The sequence below is a fragment of the Meles meles genome, chromosome 3, assembly GCF_922984935.1.
Source record: "Meles meles chromosome 3, mMelMel3.1 paternal haplotype, whole genome shotgun sequence".
NCBI lineage: Eukaryota > Metazoa > Chordata > Mammalia > Carnivora > Mustelidae > Meles > Meles meles.
In genome coordinates, this window is record NC_060068.1 from 40,698,118 (window position 1) to 40,717,689 (window position 19,572).

At 43.4% G+C, this 19,572-nt stretch overlaps 1 long non-coding RNA gene across 1 annotated transcript; it reads left to right on the top strand.

Annotated features, from left to right (window-relative positions):
- The first annotated feature begins 213 nt into the window (after positions 1-213).
- On the top strand, positions 214-18,956 carry LOC123937983. The gene is made up of 4 exons (XR_006817646.1): positions 214-304; positions 5,481-5,543; positions 17,664-17,765; positions 18,796-18,956. It is a non-coding gene; the product is annotated as an uncharacterized LOC123937983 (long non-coding RNA).
- The last annotated feature ends 616 nt before the right edge of the window (positions 18,957-19,572 follow it).

Sequence of the window (19,572 nt, forward strand, 5' to 3'; positions counted from 1 at the left end):
GGGTGGCTAGGACCGCCTCAGCTTCAAAACCACTTTTTCCTGTTTTCATGCTTGATTTTGTGTGTCATTGACCAGCGAGGAGGGGAAGTGAAGTTCTTTCAGCTGTGCTCCATGCAGCCTCTGTTCCTCCCAGCTCCTTCCCAGCCCCCTCGCCGTAGGTCAAGCTCTGCGTCAGACTCTGCCCTCCACGTTCCAGAATTAACTGCCACCCTATTCAAATCTACGTAGCAAAGCCTCCAATCCTTCCTGCTGGTAGCGACCCTGCACTCTGGCAACTCTTGCCCATACAAATGGACTCTCCCAGGTAATAACCTAGTAGCTCTTACCTCCGTTACCTTAAATAAGACTTTTAAAGCATTTAATTAAGTAAATCCCTTTTAAAAGTGTCATCATTTCTTTAATGAAATCGATTCACTGTCTCTCGATTTATCTGGAAGAATCATCATGGCTCTATATCTGGTATTTCAGTTTCTATAAACCCTCACTCCCACTATTATGGACTTACATTTTCATTATATGCATTTGAGACAGAAAAGTCCACACTTAAGATACATGGTTTTTGGGGGGCGCCTGGGTGGCTCAGGGGGTTAAGCCTCTGCCATGATCTCAGGGTCCTGGGATCAAGTCCCGATTCGGGCTCTCTGCTCAGCAGGGAGCCTGCTTCCCCATCTCTCCGCCTTCGTGTGATCTCTGTCTGTCAAATAAATGGATGAAATATTTAAAAAAGAAAAAAAAAAGAAAGATACATGGTTTTTGCTCAGATACTTTGTCTAATATTTGGATATGCTGTGATCAGAAAGAGAGGATCCAAAGTTTTGGGCACCAAATTTTATATGCCCAGTATTGCTTTAAGTGTGGTGAAATGAACCTAAGAAAAAGGGGAAGACGATAGAAGGGACACTTGGGCTACTCAGTAATCCTTTCCACCCAAACGAGAAGACAAAAATAATAAAAACCTCAATATCAAGTCTACTAAAAGTTATTTGAAATAGTATTCTTAGCCTCTGTACGTTTTTAAAGACGTTCACTTAAAACGAGATGTAAAGAAAGACAAATACCTGGACTGCTACCGCTTTCCTTATCAAGTCTTAGCGGCTAGTGACAAATTCTGCTTCTCACCTTGGGCTCCTACTCCAGGCGTGGACATACTCCTCCGGTAAAGTGCCCTCAATTCTTCACTTGAGACCCCGATGTTCCCGGTGCCCGGGGTTCTAGAGCTTCTTGAACTGCTTTACACCTTACAAACTGTTTTCATGATACGAACTCATCCTTCTCCCCAGCCGGGGTGCTTTGATTTTGAAAAAGAGACCTAATTTAAACCGAGTCACAAATGAGGCAGCGAACCGCCTTTGGTGCCCCTACCAGAGCCCCCGGAGTCTGGTGCCTGGAGTGAGCATGCGCACTGAATGCCTCGCCCTCCCCGGTTGCCGCATGCGCGGGGAGGAGCCTAGTGAGCCTGCGCCCAGGCGCTGGGGTGTGCGCTCAGTGCAGAGTCCGGTGCTCTTAATGAGCGTTGGGACAAGGCCAGCAGGCCGGCCTTTCTATGGGAAAGATGGCATGCCCTTGGCGTCATTAACGTGGGATCGCGTGGTCGCCATTTTTGTTTTTTTTAAGATTTTATTTATTTATTTCACAGAGACAGCGAGAAAGGGAACGCAAGCAGGGGGGAGTGGGAGAGGGAGAAGCAGGCTTCTCACTGAGCAGGGAGCCTGATGTAGGGCTCGATCCCAGGACCCTGAGATCATGATCTGAGCTGAAGGCAAATGCTTAATCACTGAGCCACTCAGGCGCCCAGCATGGTCGCCATTTTTATAAGCCAGGGTTAGCCATTCCCATTTCTTGTCCATTATTTGCAACCAGAGCTTGTTCTTTTTCTGGGTTAGATTGCGTAGGTCCTTACCACCCTAAACAAAAGATGAGATACACAGCTGCTTTCTGTAAAAGTCTGGAATTGTTAAAGCAAGGATTCCCAAACTTAACTCTTGAAGACGCTGAGTCATGGATTGGAAGTCTCAAAAACCCACAGGACGATTTCAGCCCCAAATAGGGACTCCCTGAGCCCTTGCCGGTAATTCTCAGATGTGACTGCGAATTTTTCTTACCTGTTCCCAGCATGTCCCTCCTATGAAGGGTCCTAATCAGTGTAATCCCTGATCATTTGCTGGCCCAGACTCACACTCCTCCTAGAGACTGCTAGGGCGTGGATCGTAAGAGACATGCTCACCCCATCCCTCTTTGGTAGGCAGACTTTATCTGAGAAAAGCGCATATTTTCCTCTACTCCCATGGCATGAATTGTGCTGGGCCTACCCCTGCAGGGAGAAGACAGCCTCATTCTAACGTCGACTTGAAGTGAAGTTAAGCCTAATTTTGGTGTTCCATATTAACATGACCATTAAGCTAACAGTCTTTAAACCATATCTGCTGTATTTTGTGATATTTTGGTCTTCATATTTTCTGGTTGTTTTTTTTTTTCCCCATCTTGTCTAAAAGATAGATAAGGAAGAGGGTTTGTTTTGTTTTTAATGGAGGGCAGAAACTTATGTATATAACATCACTAGGACTTTAATGGGAAATATGCATGTATTAATAGGCCTGGAGACTTTACAGATGCCTAGAAATAAATCTGCATTTTTATATTCTAATGACCAGAAGCATTCACCTGAAGGAGATTCTCTATGCATTCTAGATTATGCTATAAACATAACTCAGCATTAGTATATTGAAAAACCAATAATACTAGACAGATGCTCCACATTTTAACCACAGTGCATTACAGAAAACCAGAATGCAAAAGAACCAACTTAACACAGATTGTACTTTCCCACAGATACAGTATTAGAGCTAGATGTTCTAATCCTATCTTGAAGACAGTATCAGATAAATCAGAGACCTGGTCACCTAAATCTATTCAAATACTAATTTTTTAAGATGTGGGTTAAAATTATCTTTTCTAGGACCTTCCCTATGTTCCTTGAGCCAATATGAGCTGAGATTTTTTTCCTCAGCCCCTTCCCAAGAGAACCATCCTCCTTTCTCCCTGCCAGTATCACACCTGCCTTCCTGGTTGCTCAAACTGTAATTTCTCAACTTTCCACCATCTGGAAAGTGACAGGCAACGGAGAAGTTGTTAGTTTTTTAACTAACTCTCTACTACAGTGGAATTGTTCTAAATTCCACTTTTTACAGTTCCACCATCTAACCTTAAAAGTTACAGTTCCCAAAGTGTGCACCAAGACACCCTGGGACACCACACTCATCTCAGACATCTTAAATTTCTGAGGAAAATATTATAATATTTGATATCTTTCAGACACAGCACAAACTCCTAGCTTGAGATAGTCCATCCTTTGACATTAGGTCACACTACATTGCTTTTCATGAGAGTCACATCTTTGCAAAACTGAGTTTTGGGTTTTTGCTCTGATAAAAAGCAAGTGTTTCATGAAAATCAACATGGAATAGGACGAAGGTGGTTCAGTCTGATTTCAAAGTTTGAGAATCTGGGAATTGCCAAACAGATACACATATCTCATTAGTAAGTAACTGTGGGTTTTTAAGAATTTTTTTTAAATTTTTAATTCATGTGTATTGTTTTTTTCAAGTGGCTATTAAGTTGTTGAGTTGTTTGGACCTAACTACTAAGGGTAAGAAAATGAAAAAGATATTTCCACCTCATCAAGGAAACATCCCTCTACAAATATTTTTATCTCCTGTTCTTATTTTTAAAAGTACTATGAAAATGTGAAAAATCTAAAGAGTGAATATTATATATCAAAAGATACAGGAATATGCTAAAGCCAATGCCCCCCAAAAAGTGTTTTTAAATTTATAAAAAATATATCCCTATGTAAGAGAACATAATTAGATGCAGGCTCCATTTTATGATTCTGAGGAAGAAATAAACTAATGAGGTTAATACACATTTTTTATGTTTTCAAGAAGAGAAATCAGTGAGAGGGTGGTTTGATTCTGATGCACAGAAGCTGGGAGAGTCCCAGTTGCTACTGCTGACATCTATCCCCTGAGACCTATTTCTAGTCCTTGGTTTTCTTCAAGGTCACAGTTCTATGTACCCCTCATACAGCTATCACCACAGTCCACAAGGAGTGATGAATATGTCTTCACTCCATTCCTCCCTAAAGAAAGTGGGCCTGGATTTGTAAATGACTACATCCCAGAACCAAGCACTGGGAAAGCTAAAAAAAAGAACTATTTCTGCCAACCCTTCCTGTCTTTTTCTTTTTGTGCAGGTACTCGATGCTTACCTTTCTATTCTTGAAGTTCTCAGGGTTAAGGAAATCAAAGAACCTAAAAAAAATCATAAAAAAGTTGCAAATTACTGTTTTGTCCACAAACAAAAATCACCCTGCAAAGCTACGCAAGGCACAAAGATTTTGAAACCCTTGCCTGATGTCACCAGAGGGTAAGGACCTTAATCACATTCTCCAGGACTCTCCATCTTGTTCCTGTTCTCCTGACTATAGGTTTTCCTTCCTTGACCAGCTTGTCGTCCCTGTCCCCAAAAGTTGTTTTACTTTTGTCAGTGCTTATCCTTGCCAATCTGCAAATCATAACCCTATATGACAACCTTGCTTCAAAAATGTAACCCTGATCTTCTGTGAGCTTTCAAAACTATCAAATTGAGTTCTAAGGCACAACGTATTTGTGACTGTTAGAAACTTTTAGCATCATCTTATAAGCTTCATCTTCATCTTCATCTTCAAGATGAAGAAAACAAGTAACATGACTTGCCTAGGTTCGCAAGGATGTAGGGAAACCTGTAAAGAATCTACCTCCTCTGTCTTGCTATAGGACATAGTACGCTTTTAAAAAAATTCTCTGAAGCAAGCTCAAATATACACCAAATATTAATGCAATGTGGGGAGCATTAATTGCTGTCCCATTGCTGTTCACTGCAGCCCCACTGTAACACAGCCACCCCTTTGAGGGATTGGGGCCATACCACCTTTTCTGGTCTCAGATGTGCTGGAGTATTGTGAGAAAAGGAAGGATGTACACATGGAATAGGGCAGTCTCTGTACTGGGCAGGTACGTTTCCTGGTAGAAGGACTGCCCTAGAGTTCTAAGTGAAATCTGGAGATGTCCACATACAGAAGAGCCAACCTAGTCCTCAAGCGCAAACGTGGGCAGTGCTCCCTCTAGTGGCCACTGTCTGATATGCAGGACAATACGAGTCAACACTGACCCTACTTGGAGGATCCTTTAAGCTTTCCATGATGGAAATCTTTCCATCAGAAATCTTTCACAAAAGGCTGGATTCTGATCTCACGGATCTGGAGACACCAATCAGCAGTGTCTCTCGGGGCTGTGCTGCTGGGAAGCTGTACCCAAGGCCATCCTCCTATCAAGACCCGTCTCTCATGCCAACATATGGGATCTCTATTCTTCTCCATTATGTTTATGTAAGGCACTTTTTCTATGGCTATTAATTCCTTTTTATTCCTTATTTCTTGACAGACTAAAAGAGTACATTTGAAGTACTCAGAAAAGAGCCTGCCACAGAGAAAGCACTCCATGAGAGTAAGCTGCACCGTTCTCTTTTTAGTCTTTCATAATAGGCCTTAAAATCACATTATTCCAAGATTCCAAGTCAAAGATGTTGAGGTATTATTAGTAGTCAAAAGCTGTTCTTAGTCATTAGCTTTTGACTAATAATGGTATCCAGCATTAGGTGAACATTTACTATATGTATGCACTGTCCTAATTGCTTTATCTAGTGACTCATGTATGACTTCCATGTCTATAGAGGTTGGTACTGCTTTCATTCCCCCTTTTACACACTAGGAAACTGTGATACACACAGAGTACATAATTTCCCCAAGGCCATGCAGCTAGTAAACAGTGGAACTAGGACTAGAATCTATGGAGTCTGTCTCTAGAGCTCACACTCTTAATTATTGCACTAAACGAACTTTCCAAATTCCTCTTTACCTGCGGACAGAAAGAACTTATACTTGAGACCCACTTAGGGAAACACAGAATAGAAAGAATGATAAAAATTGGTTAAGCTCCATTTTAAAAGGATATTCTTATTAGTGCTGACACATGACTTTCATGAGGGGACCCAAAGTATTACAGCTTATAAAATACACAACTCCACCCTATCATAATTTTGACAATTCTAAATATAAATTCCTAGTTGGAATCAACATGAATGCAATAGTTGATGAATAATCATTTTTCTTGGTCTCTTAGAATTCATACAGTATTAGAGAGTTCATACTTTTACTGGGTTTTAAACACATATTAATTATTGACAAAAAATTTATTTCTACATAAATTAAGAAATTACTGTATGTGACTTTGCCAAACCTTTTAACTTCTCCACTTTTCCTAAAAGGAAAGTTAGATGTAAAATCATTTCCCAATGCATATTTATCACAGAAAGTTTTATGCTTAAATGATACAATCCAGTACCTAGAGTCATTACTTTGAGAAAAATATTGATTTTAACTGTAACTGCTTAGCATTAGAAACATTAATAAGGGTTTAAATGTATTCACTTAATTCTGTCATGATCTGATTAACCATAGCTTTAAAAAGTAATCATATGTATTTTAATTCATGACACCTCATTTTTCTATTAGACTTATAGACATGGGGATAAACAAAAATTTGCCAGCTTGGAGATGCCTGGGTGACGCAGTCAGTTAAGTGTCTGACTCTTGGTTTTTGGCTCAGGTCATGATCTCAGTCAGGGTCATGAGATCGAGCCCCCTTCAGGCTCCAAGCTCGGTGCAGAGTCTGCTTAAAACTCTCTCTTTCTCCCTCTGCCCCTGTGCCCCGTGCTCTCCTCATTCTTGCTCTCTCCTCCTAAAATAAGTAAATATTTTTTTTTAATGTCATGCACATTTCCTATGGGCAAGTTGTCAAAATAAGGTCTGTCCAGACTTCAGAGTCAAACATGTGTGTTTGCATCGAGGAGCAATGGCACGAAGACCATGCACCTCAGTTCTCTCCCTTTTGCAGACGCCATTGAGCCCTGCGGGAGTATATATACACACAGCGATGTAATGTATCCTGACCTGTGTGTGCCCCCTTCTCCAGGGTCTATTCAGCCTCTCTCTGCTCTTTCACCACTAGTATGTCCACCTGCCATGTACATCTCACCTTCCCATTGGCAGGTGTGCAGCCCAACAAGGTAGAACTCACAGGTCACGGATGACTCAAGGTTACTTCTCCTTACCGGCCCCAAACCCAAGAACCCTCCTGTCCTCATCTGCTCTCTCTCCTCTCAGACACTCACAACTTCTCCATGTATCACGGCCAAGGCCACCTAGGCTCCCTGACTCCGGTCTCACCCCAACAGACATAGTCACAGGGTGAGAGCCCTTTTTGCTGAAAATATTATGAAATTAGCATTTGCACCATATTGAAAAAGAAAAACAAACTTTTGCAGCACAGGAAATATATAAAGAAAGGCACGTCTCCACTTGCCACATACTCAGCCCACTTCCTAGAGGACCTGTTTTCTGTATGCATCCCATCCATGTTTCCTTTCTCCTTTGGCACACCTGCAAACACATGTGTGAGTTCACCGTTCTGGTCTTCATCACTCCCACCGTGGAGGGAGGGGCTGATCCAATGAGTATGTGTCTAATAGCCACGATGGCCATTCCCTCAGAATGAACCTATGATGCCACATGTCCCTGTTTAGAAATCTTACAGATTTCATCTCAGGCATGGGACATTTTCTTTCTTTTTTTTTTTTTTAAGATTTTATTTATTTATTTGACGGAGAGAGATCACAAGTAGGCAGAGGCAGGCAGAGAGAGAGGGGGAAGCAGGCTCCCCACTGAGCAGAGAGCCCGATGCGGGACTCGATCCTAGGACCCTGAGATCATGACCTGAGCCAAAGGCAGAGGCTTAACCTGCTGAGCCATCAAGGTGCCCAGGCATGGGACATTTTCAGATGAACTGACAGGAATGGTCTCTTTCAATAGGAAGCAATCTCTCAGCTTTAACGAGAGAGCATGTGAATCTGGGAGGCATTTTCCCTGAGAGGTGAGATACATAGTACTTAGGTTTGAAGGCTCTGGAGCCCGAGCCTGAGGTTTGAGTTCTGGTTATATCCCATACATGTCATGTGATCTTTGACAAGCCACTTAACCTCCGGTTCTTTTTTTTTTTTTTTTTTGAACACTGTTATGCTGTAAATAAACAAATTAAAAAAATAAATAAAATAAATTAAAAAAACAAAAAAAAAAAGATTTTATTTATTTGAGAGAGAGAGATCACAGAGGCAGAGGGAGAAGCAGACTGGTTGCTGAGCAGAGAGCCCAATGTGGGACTTGATCCCACGATCCTGAGATCATGACCTGAGCCGAAGGCAGACATTTAACTGACAAGCCACCCAGGCACCCTGTGGTTTCTTATTTGGAAAATAGGAATGATGCCAATAATATCTATTTCACAGAGTTGATATGATGACTTAATGAGTTAATATTTATACTGTGCTCATAAAAAGTGCCTGGTACATACTAAGTATTACTAAAATGCCGACTAAATAACATCTAAAATAGTTCATGACACTCATTGTATAAACTCATACCCTGACTTGATGTATCTCCCACTCAGCATTACTTCCAGTTCCTCCTCCACATCCTGTCTTTGTACGTATTGGAGCTGCATGCAGAAATCACAACTTACCAAGTTAATCATTTCATTTTATGAGTTGAATTTCAATTTAAATCTCTAGTATTTGGATTTCAAATTAGTCTATGATCAAGCATTAATGGTGGGATGATGGTTACCTTTAAAATAGGAAATATTCTTACAAAGAAATTTTCATTCCTTTTGAGTTAGTGAGAAATTATTTATTATGTATTAAATTTTTGCTCTGCAATGCAATAGCAGATTGATGAGCTGTTGGGGCCTGAATTATTCTGCAGGCTGCAAGATACCTTTTGCTTGTATTCATCACCCAGCCCAGAACTAAAGCAGACACCGGAGAGTCTTGCTTCTGACCATCCCCTGTCCCAGTCAGCCCAGTTCAGCCCATACCAGCTTGCCTGGGGGAAGGCAAAGTCTCTCCCTGCACAGCTGGAGAAACCAAAAGTTCCCTACCCAGGTTGTCTTCAACCACCCTTCCATCAGGGTTCCTTATCTACACAGATGTAAGAGTTTGAATCAAATATTAGATCAAACCTTAAAATGCCATTCTAAACCAAATATTAAAGCCCAAATCTCATCCTGAGAAATCTTGTGTAATGGGTGTTACTCTCAGGAACACAGTTCCACACCACTGACCTCACTGGGATCCTGGTCTTTCTCTTCCTCCTCATCACCTCCTCCGTCTGACCATCTTATGTGGTCCCATATGAGGAGAAACTGCCAGGACCCCACACCCCTTTAAATAAATTACTCTTTCAATAAAAGTATGAAATGCTGGTTTTAAAAACTGAAGCAAGGATACACTCTGACTGGTGATTAACTATTTTTACAGAAGGATGATACTTACTCATTTACATTTATCTAGCATTAAATGGGATGCTGGGGATATGGGAATGGGCTCTGAATTCTGCTAGGAAGGACAGACCAAACACATGATCAGAACATAAACACAGAGTTCAGAGTTATGATTAAATTAAATGGTGGAATCAAATGAAAGTCTAGCGAAAAACCAGAGGAGAACCTACTCTAGAGCAGGGGTTTGCAACATCAACCCTCACATTAGAACCTCCCGGGGACTTCTGGAAACTCCCAATCACACCTCAGATCAATGAAAGAATGTCTGGGAACTTTTCTGGTTCCATACAAAATGGAGCAGAATGGAGAGCCCAGATATAGACCCTCAACTCTATGGTCAAATAATCTTTGACAAGGCAGGAAAAAAATATCCAATGGAAGAAAGACAGTCTCTTCAGTAAATGGTGCTGGGAAAATTGGACAGATATATACAGAAGAATGAAACTCGACCATTTGCTTACACCATACACAAAGATAAACTCTAAATGGTTGAAAGACCTCAACGTGAGGCAGGAATCCATCAAAATCCTAGAGGAGAACATAGGCATTAACCTCTTCAACATTGGCCACAGCAACTTCTTTCAAGACACATCTCCAAAGGTGAGAGAAACAAAAGCAAAAATGAACTATTGGGACTTCAACAAGATTAAAAAGCTTCTGCACAACAAAGGAAACAGTCACCAAAACTAAGAGACAGCCCACAGAATGTAAGAAGATATTTCCAATGATATGCAAATATAAGGCTGATATCCAAGATCTGTAAAGAACTTCTCAAACTCAATACCCAAAAAATAATAATCAAGTCCAAAAAAATGAGCAGAAGACACGAACAGACACTTCTCCAATGAAGAAATACAATTGACTAACAGACACATGAAAAATGTTCAACATCATTAGCCATCAGGGAAATTCAAATCAAAACCACATTGAGATACCACCTTACATCAGTTAGAATGGCAAAAATTGACAAGGCAAGAAACAAAAAATGGAGAGGCTGTGGAGAAAGGAGAACCCTCTTACATTATTGGCAGGAATGCCAGTTGGTGCAGCCACTTTGGAAAACAGTGTGGAGTTTCCTCAGAAAGTTAAAAATAGAGCTACCCAATCCCACCTCCCCCCAGCAACCCCCAGTTTGTTTTGTGAGATTAAGAATCATTTATGGTTTGTCTCCCTCCCAATCCCATCTTGTTTCATTTATTCTTCTCCTATCCCCCTAACCCCCCATGTTGCTTCTCCATGTCCTCATATCAGGGAGATCATATGATAGTTGTCTTTCTCTGATTGACTTATTTCACTAAGCATGATACGCTCTAGTTCCATCCACGTCGTCGCAAATGGCAAGATTTCATTTCTTTTGATGGCTGCATAGTATTCCATTGGGGAGGGTATGTGCTATCGTGAGTGCTGTGAAGTGTGTAAACCTGGCGATTCACAGACCTGTACCCCTGGGGATAAAAATACATTATATGTTTATTAAAAAAAAAAAAATCTTGGAAGGGGAGGCGAACCATAAGAGACTATGAACTCTGGAAAACAACCTGAGGGTTTTGAAGGGTCAGGGGTGGGAGGCTGGGGGAACAGGTGGTGGGTAATGGGAAGGGCACGTTTTGCATGGAGCACTGGGTGTTGTGCAAAAAGAATGAATACTGTTACACTGAAAAAATAAATAAAATGGGGAAAAGAAAAAAAAAATAGAGCTACCCGATGACCCTACAATTGCACTATTGGGTATTTACCCCAAAGATACAGATGTAGTGAAAAGAAGGGCCATCTGTACCCCAATGTTCATAGCAGCAATGGCCACAGTCGCCAAACTGTGGAAGGAGCCAAGAAGCTCTTCAACAGATGAATGGATAAAAAAGACGTGGTTCATATACACAATAGGATATTACTCAGCCATCAGAAAGGACTAATACCTAACTTTTGCACTAACTTGGATGGGACTGGAGGAGCTTATGCTAAATGAAATAAGTCAAGCAGAGAAAGTCAATTATAATATGGTTTCACTTATGTGTGGTACATAAGGAACAGCATGGAGGACAATGGAAAAGGAAGGGAAAAACGAAGGGCAGGGAGATCAGATGGGGAGACAAACCATGAGAGACTATGGACTCTGGGAAACAAAATGAGGGTTTTAGAGGGGATCTGGGTGGGGGGACAGGATAGCCTGGTGATGGGTATTAAGGAGGGCACATATTGCATGGAGCACTGGGTGTTAATGCAAACAATGAATCATGGGACACTGTATCAAAAACTAATGATTTACTGTTTGGTGACTAACATAACATAATAATAATTTTTAAAATGTCTGGGAGATAGGATCAGGCACCACTTTTGTTTTTTTTTTAAAGATTTTATTTATTTATTTGACAGAGAGAGATCACAAGTAGATAGAGAGGCAGGTAGAGAGAGAGAGAGAGAGAGGGAAGCAGGCTCCCTGCTGAGCAGAGAGCCCGATGCAGGACTCAATCCCAGGACCCTGAGATCATGACCTGAGCCGAAGTCAGAGGCTTAACCCACTGAGCCACCCAGGCGCCCCAGGCACCAGTTTTTAAAGTGGGGTCCACAAATGACTCTAAGGTAAGCTGAGATTGGAGTCAAATGCTTTACTCTTCCAAGAAAAACAAAAACAAACAAACAAACAAACAAAAAAAACCACTGTAGAGTTACAAACACCCCAAAGCAATTTGGTTCCTTTTTGATTAAATTTAAATTATTGTTATTACCTTAAGCAAGCAATTTAACCCCTCTACACTTCAATTTCCTCATTTGTAGAGTGGGCATAATATTATCTTTCTGTGCCCACAGTAGTAAATAAGATTATGCAGGTCAAGGGCTAACCACAGTAACCAACACCCAGGAACTGTCACATAAATGTCAACTGCCCGTGGTGTCATTGTTGCTGCTGCTATCTAAGTCGTCTTTATTGTTCCCGCTGCCTGCCCTGTTGCAGGGGCCTGGAATCCCCTCAGGGCCTCAAGCTGCCCACCACACAAACTCTTGGGCCTTTAACAACCTGCAAAGACTTACCTTCAGATTTCTCCCTGTTGCTTGCACCTCCCTGCCCTGTTTTTTCTGTTCTACACGCTTCCTTCTCACCTTGAAGAAAAACAATTGCCAACCTGGGCCCTGAAGAGACGGGAGAGTAGGGGCACCTGGGTGGCTCAGTGGGTTAAGCCGCTGCCTTCGGCTCAGGTCATGATCTCAGGGTCCTGGGATCGAGTCCCGCATCGGGCTCTCTGCTCAACAGGGGGCCTGCTTCCCTCTCTCTCTCTCTGCCTGCCTCTCTGCCTACTTGTGATCTCTTTCTGTCAAGTAAATAAATAAAATCTTAAAAAAAAAAAAAAAGAGACGGGAGAGTACAAGGCTCCCCTGGGGCCATGAGACACAGAGAGGATAGCCCTCTCCCTGCCTGTGTCCCTCCCAGGTCTTCTGGCAGTACCTTTCCCAGCTCCTCCTGGGATCCTCTTCAATGATTAATGCCCCATCACCAGGGAACCTATCTCTTTGCTCCTAAACTGAGCCAACCTCTACTTGTCTTTCCTAATTTCTGAAGCAACCTCAGAAAACGAAAACAACATGTACTTTTTCCCCAAGCATGCAATTTGGATACACAGGCATATGCCTGCGTGTATAATAATAGCAGGCACTATTCCCATGCCACTTCCAAGTGACTCATCTTCAACATGAAGATAATGTCTACAATCACCGTCAGACCTTTGTTCAGAACACAGGGCCACTCGTGGTCGGGATATAACACCACCACACCCTGAAATCCACCACTGTGACAGAATTATGATGGCATGCTTATCTTGGGTGATACCAGATCCAGGAAAATGACGTTCTTAAAACTGACAGAGGCAGATATACACGGAAGCCCGCTGCCGTGTGGTTGGGCAGAGCTGCTTTTGTGTGACAGAATTCGTCGTATGTCTGAAGACTCTCAGGCATGTGCTCAGAGTCCTTGCGAGCCTTACTCAGAATGAATTACAGCCAGCAGCCACCTATGGGATAGATTATTAATATTCATTTTCATTCAAATCACTTCTCTTGGTTTCACATAGAAGGGCTGAGAGCCACTGTGGTTAGCAGAGTGGAGGGAGCAAATAACCAGTATGTCAAACAGATGTACTGTCGTAGGAAGCACACAGCCCCCACCACCACTGTGGGAGCCCAACCTTGGACACCTCACAGCAATTATGAAGCATCTGTTACTAAATCATGAGAGGCTAAGGCATACCATGGCTTCCAAATTTGTAAAGATGACCCCAAAATACAACAGAACCATACCTGTGGATGTGGACCTCCCTGTCCACAAAAAAGCACTGACCACTTGCAAACAGGTGATGGAGTCCTATGGGGCCCAGTATTCAGAAAATGCAGATGCAGAAAAGTTTTTCTTCTCCTTCTTCCTCTTATTCCTTCTCTCTCTCTAACCGAGGACCACTCCCCTCCTGAGATTAAGAATAGGATGAGTGCTCTCCCACCTAACAATTCTAGTCCAAAGGTATGACCTCTCAGTAAATTGCCTGACACAGATTGGGTTGGAAGCATTGAAGGAACTGGTAACCAAGACCTTTACTCCAGTTCACAGATACAACCAGATGGGCCAAAGCAAAACAAATTAACGAAAGCCAAATACAGTGACAGCATAAGGACATTTTTCAGAATTCAAAATATTGTCAACGGCAGCTGAGCATTAAAATTTGGCTCCGGGGTCACCTGGGTGGCTCAGCTGGTTAAGTGTTCAGCTCTTGATTTGGGCTGGGTTCATGGGTCTCAGGGTTCTGGAATCAAGGCCCACACTGGGCTCTATGCTCAGCGGGAAGTCTGTTTGCGAGTCTCTCTCCCTCTGCCTCTGCCCCTCCCACCTCTCTCTCTCTCTCTCTCAAATAAATAAATCTAAATAAAATAAAATGAAACAAAATAAAATTTGTCTCTTGCATAAGCCATTTAAGTATTTGTCCCAAATCAAAAACAAAGTATGGTATTCAATACTCTACCAATTTTCATTTTTCTTCTTTAAATGATCATAAAATAGAGGATCTATCCTGAAAATCCATATGATAAATATAACAGCTGAAGGACAGCCACTGACTGGTTGGTACACTTACCAGTGAGGGGGAAATGCAGCGTATTTGAGACACACATTTCAGGAAGTTCTTTAACCTCATTGATTTCTGCTGTTTGGAGGATGCACTCTGGCAAAGAATAGTTGCCTCCGGGCACATATTATACGGTAAAATAGAAAGAGACAGTACCTGCCAAAAGAATTTATAACCCTCAGGAAGAAGATAAACATCCCACATTCACACCTCATTAGTATGCATACGTGTACAATCTGATTGTGTAAAAAGGGTTTAATATTCTGGGTACTGATGTTCCACTGAGTTAAGCATCAGTAAACACCTATAAGGGAACTCAGTTATTCAAGAAAAATTTTCCATAACTTTCCACTAAAATCTATCGTTTATAAATTATCAGCAGGAAATGCACTACCTACCAGTAAATCTTCTGCTCACCTTGACCTCAGGTGTCGGAGTATACTCAAAGACAAGCAACAGTCCTGGAGAAATGTGCTGATAGCTGGCTCACATTGTTTAAAAATGGAATGCCCTCGGGGCGCCTGGGCGGCTCAGTGGTTTAAGCCGCTGCCTTCGGCTTGGGTCATGATCTCAGGGTCCTGGGATTGAGTCCCACGTCGGGCTCTCTGCTCTGAAGGGAGCCTGCTTCCCTCTCACTCTCTCTGCCTGCCTCTCTGCCTACTTGTGATCTCTCTCTGATAAATAAATAAAATCTTAAAAAAAAAAAATGGAATGCCCTCAAGGAAATATCCCAGGTCCAAGCACTTGATGCTTTTCAGAATCCCCTAGGCGTGTGCTTCTCTCCCTTTGGTTTCGGAGAGAATGTGTGGTAAGAGTTCTGATATAGTCCTTCTTTTTTTTTTTTTTTTAAGATTTTATTTATTTATTTGTCAGAGAGAGGAGAAAGAGAAAGCGCAGGCAGAGAGAGAGGTAGAGACAGAGGGAGAAGCTGATGCTCCGCTGAGCAAGGAGCCTGATGCCAGACTTGATCCCAGGACCCCGAAATCATGACCTGAGCCAAAGGCAGATGTTTAACCCACTGAGCCACTCAGGCGCCCCTTGACATATTCTTTATGAATCTGGTGTGTGACACGTTAAAATATCTCAGATACACAAGCAAGTTAGGGCAGAACAAGTAATTCTAATAAATTAGGAGTGGCCCGGGGTTGGAGTAGCTCATGGAGATACCTGGGAATACATTTTAGTACACAACAAAAGGGTCACTCTACCTGAGGAATGGGGGGTTCTGCTCCCAGGTCACAGGGGAAATGCCGCTGGAGGGACTAAACAGTGGCAACCCCAGGCCCCCTCCCCAAGTTCCCCTGTATCTGTTTTATAGTGAGCTTTCAGGGAAGATTTCATGAAAGTCTGAGAACAGCAGCCTCGGTTACTTTGGCAGAGCTCAAACTGCCTTAAAAAACTGTGTTGCCTCTACTTGTGGTCTTTCCTACTGGTTCAGGAAAAGTGAAGAAAAAAAGGAGAAACATACATTGTGCATAGAGGTACAAGTCACACGCCAGGGAGGGGCTGACTTTAAACGTGCATAATTGAAATTAATCATCTCAAAAATCCTCTGCTGTGGTTGTCAGTATTCCAATTTGCCAAAGCTCAGGGACAACTGAGATCCAGAGAGGAAGCCGGGACTCGACTCTGCCTCCACGATCTGTGTCCTGGCGACGACCTCTTGCCTTCCAAGATTCAGGACTCAGGAGAGCAAGGAGCTCTCAGAGTGCTCGCTGCACAGTGGCAATCTGCTGAAATTAAAATGCGATCACTTGGGGTTCCATTCTACACAGTCCTGTTCCTGATTCTACTATAAACAGCAGCAGAAGCCAAAGATTTGACAACTTCCTACCCATGAACTATCTTTTTCGATAGATCCTTGAATAGGCTATTCACAGTGATTTTTTTTTAAAGACTTTATTTATTTATTTAACAGAGAGATCACAAGTAGACAGAGAGGCAGGCAGGGAGAGAGAGAGAGAGAGGGAAGCAGGCTCCCTGCTGAGCAGAGAGCCCGACGCAGGACTCGATCCCAGGACCCTGAGATCATGACCTGAGCCAAAGGCAGCGGCTTAACCCACTGAGCCACCCAGGCGCCCCACAGTGATTGTTTTATCTGAGCACGAGAACCATCTCGTTTGGGGCAATAACTGGCAGAATTTCAGATGAATCCACAGGCAGCCCCCTGTGCAATTCCTTCCGCACAGCCGTGTGAGGCTGTCATTTCTTCCTTCCACGGGCTGGGCCTTCCCTCCTCCCTGCAAACCTTCCATTCTGCGACCCCGCTTTGCTGTGGCGGGGCAGACGCAAGCCCAGAGGAGCCAAAGGGCCTGCGTCCCTTTTTAAGTCCGGGCTCCAGGGGAACAATGTAGAATTCCATGCGCAGAATGTGTCATGCAGTATTTTTCTGAAATTGCTGTTTTTGTATTTTGTGTCCGAGGGGACCCAGAGTCTGCTCTGTTCAATCTTCCCGCTCCCCCTTCGCGGGCCGCAATCACGGTGCTATCCTCTGGTGTCAGCCAAGGGAGGGCAAAGTACAACTACCACTTGATCCACGTTCAAGAGGTACGTTTTGAATATAAAGATTCTGCAGCTGTGCCTTTCGCCTACTTCTTGCTGCCATCTCTCGTCCTCCTTGCTCAATGCCATCCAGTGGGGCCCAGTTCTCCACCCCACGATGGAGAAGCAAGGAGGAACAAGAAAGAAGAAAATGAAAATACACGGGGACAAAAGGAGAAGAAGAGGAGAGAAGGGTGGTGTTTAAGGTTGTAAGAGGGCCGCCCTTTCTGCGTGTATCTAACGTGGACAGAGGAAGTTCAGCAACGGTGACTATTTGGGACACAAGCAGTATTGAGTTGCTGTCCAACAGACACACACAAATAAGGCAAGAACCATTAAGGGGAATTAGAATTTGTGGAACACCTACCCTGGGCTGAGCCTAGAGATCCCTATGGGATCTGTCTAAACCACTCAGTACACCGTTATAAAACTAAGAAACAGCTTCTCTCCCACCCAAGGATCTCAATATCCTGAGAGTCTCATGAGACCGCTGCCTGACCCACTGACTTCTTCTCCTCCCCTCTAGGAGCCAGACGGTGGGTTGAACTCAGCCAAATGAGGTCTGAAATGATGAGTGGATTCTGATGATCGCTGTCACTCTTTGCTCCGATTTCCATAAATAACCGAGGTAAGTCTACAGAGGCGTTTTTAAAATAAAGTGGCACACTGAAGGACACAGCTGGCAAAGACGGTCGCCTCCTGGCCCCTCCGACTAGCGAAACAGAGTGGGGAATGTGAAAGCCTCCGCGTGCCACAGCGACATTCTTAAATGGTCATAGACGTGCCTATGAAGGCACAGCCAGCAATAAGGGCCATCTTCAGCTAAAAGGTTAATTCTTTTAGCAGCTGAAAAGTTGCCCTCTCAGGCATATCTCAAAGCCGAGAATGTACTCCATAAGGCACAGTCTCATTGGGCATGCCAAGTAAATAACCTTGCTAAGAATTGGTGTGAAGAACTGCTGTTCTGACGGGGTCGCAGCGGGTGAACAAGGTATGGGGAGGAGGCAGTCAAGTATAAGGCCACGATGGGATGTGATTTATGGTGCTTTAATCATTCGGGCATGTCCAGTGTTAAGGGAGCTGTTTGCTTGGCACAGAGCGGGGGCTAACAAAAGCACCCAACAAGGAGACCTCAGTGGAAGGATGCCAAAAATCCAGCCCAGAGAACTTGGGGGATGATGGCACAGGGAATCTGCAGGGTCACAAAGGCCAAGCTTGAGGCAGCTAAGAAAGGACTTAATTATCCAGCCATTCTCATTTGAATTGGAGGCAGCCAGCAGGAGAGGCGTACTGGACCACCAATTAGGTTAGTTAGAAGGTTATTCCAGCTAAGGTCAGAAGTAGAGGTGAGGCAGAGCCCGCTGGGGGCAAAACATCAAAGGTGCTCTGGGCCATCGGGGGTTCCCCTTCCTACTGTGGACCAGGCCATTCCCATGACCTGACACTTCAGTAGGTCCTAATTTCTGGCACCACTGAAATTCTGACCTTCTGCCTCAGAGAAGAATGTCGTAACCCCGGATGCCCAGGGAACTTTCATCAGTACAATTTTAAACATATTTCACCACAAATTGAGTTTTACTGCCAAATGCTATTTTATAACAATGCTCTTTTTAGGAAAGCCTCCCTCTAACAAAAGCATGTTTCTCTCACGGCCGCAGACATCATGGTTCACAGAAGGAGCGGCAGGGGCAGAATCACTCGACAAGGCATTTCAGGCTGGACATATTCATCCTGGCTCCTCCTTCAGTTATGTTCCCAGAGAAACCCTCCTCCATTCTCTGCGAAAAGCCTGAATAAGTATATTCGCTCCATATTACACCCTAAGTCACTCAATCACAATAGAGAAATTGGTGTAGGACAGCGTTTAAAAGAATTTTAGCCACTCAACTATTTTTTTTTCCTTTTTCAGAGAGAGAGAGGGAGGGAGCATGGGGCAGGGGTTGGGGGGGGAGAGAAACTTTCTTTTTTTTTTTTTTTTTAAAGATTTTATTTATTTATTTGACAGAGAGAGATCACAGGTAGATAGAGAGGCAGGCAGAGAGAGAGAGGGAAGCAGGCTCCCTGCCAAGCAGAGAGCCCGATGCGGGACTCGATCCCAGGACCTGAGATCATGACCTGAGCCGAAGGCAGCGGCTTAACCCACTGAGCCACCCAGGCGCCCCTAATATGTTCTGTTTTAAAATATACTCTAACTAGGGGCGCTTGGGTGGCTCAGTTGGTTAAGTGACTGCCTTCGGCTCAGATCATGATCCCGGAGTCCCGAGATTGAGCCCTGCATCCAGCTCCCCACTCCACGGGGAGTCTGCTTCTCCCTCTGACCTTGCCCCTCTCATGCTCTCTCTCACTGTCTCTCTTTCAAATAATAAATAAATAAATCTTTTAAAAAAATACTCTAACTAAAATATGTGTGTGTGTGTGTGTGTGTGTGTTCTTTC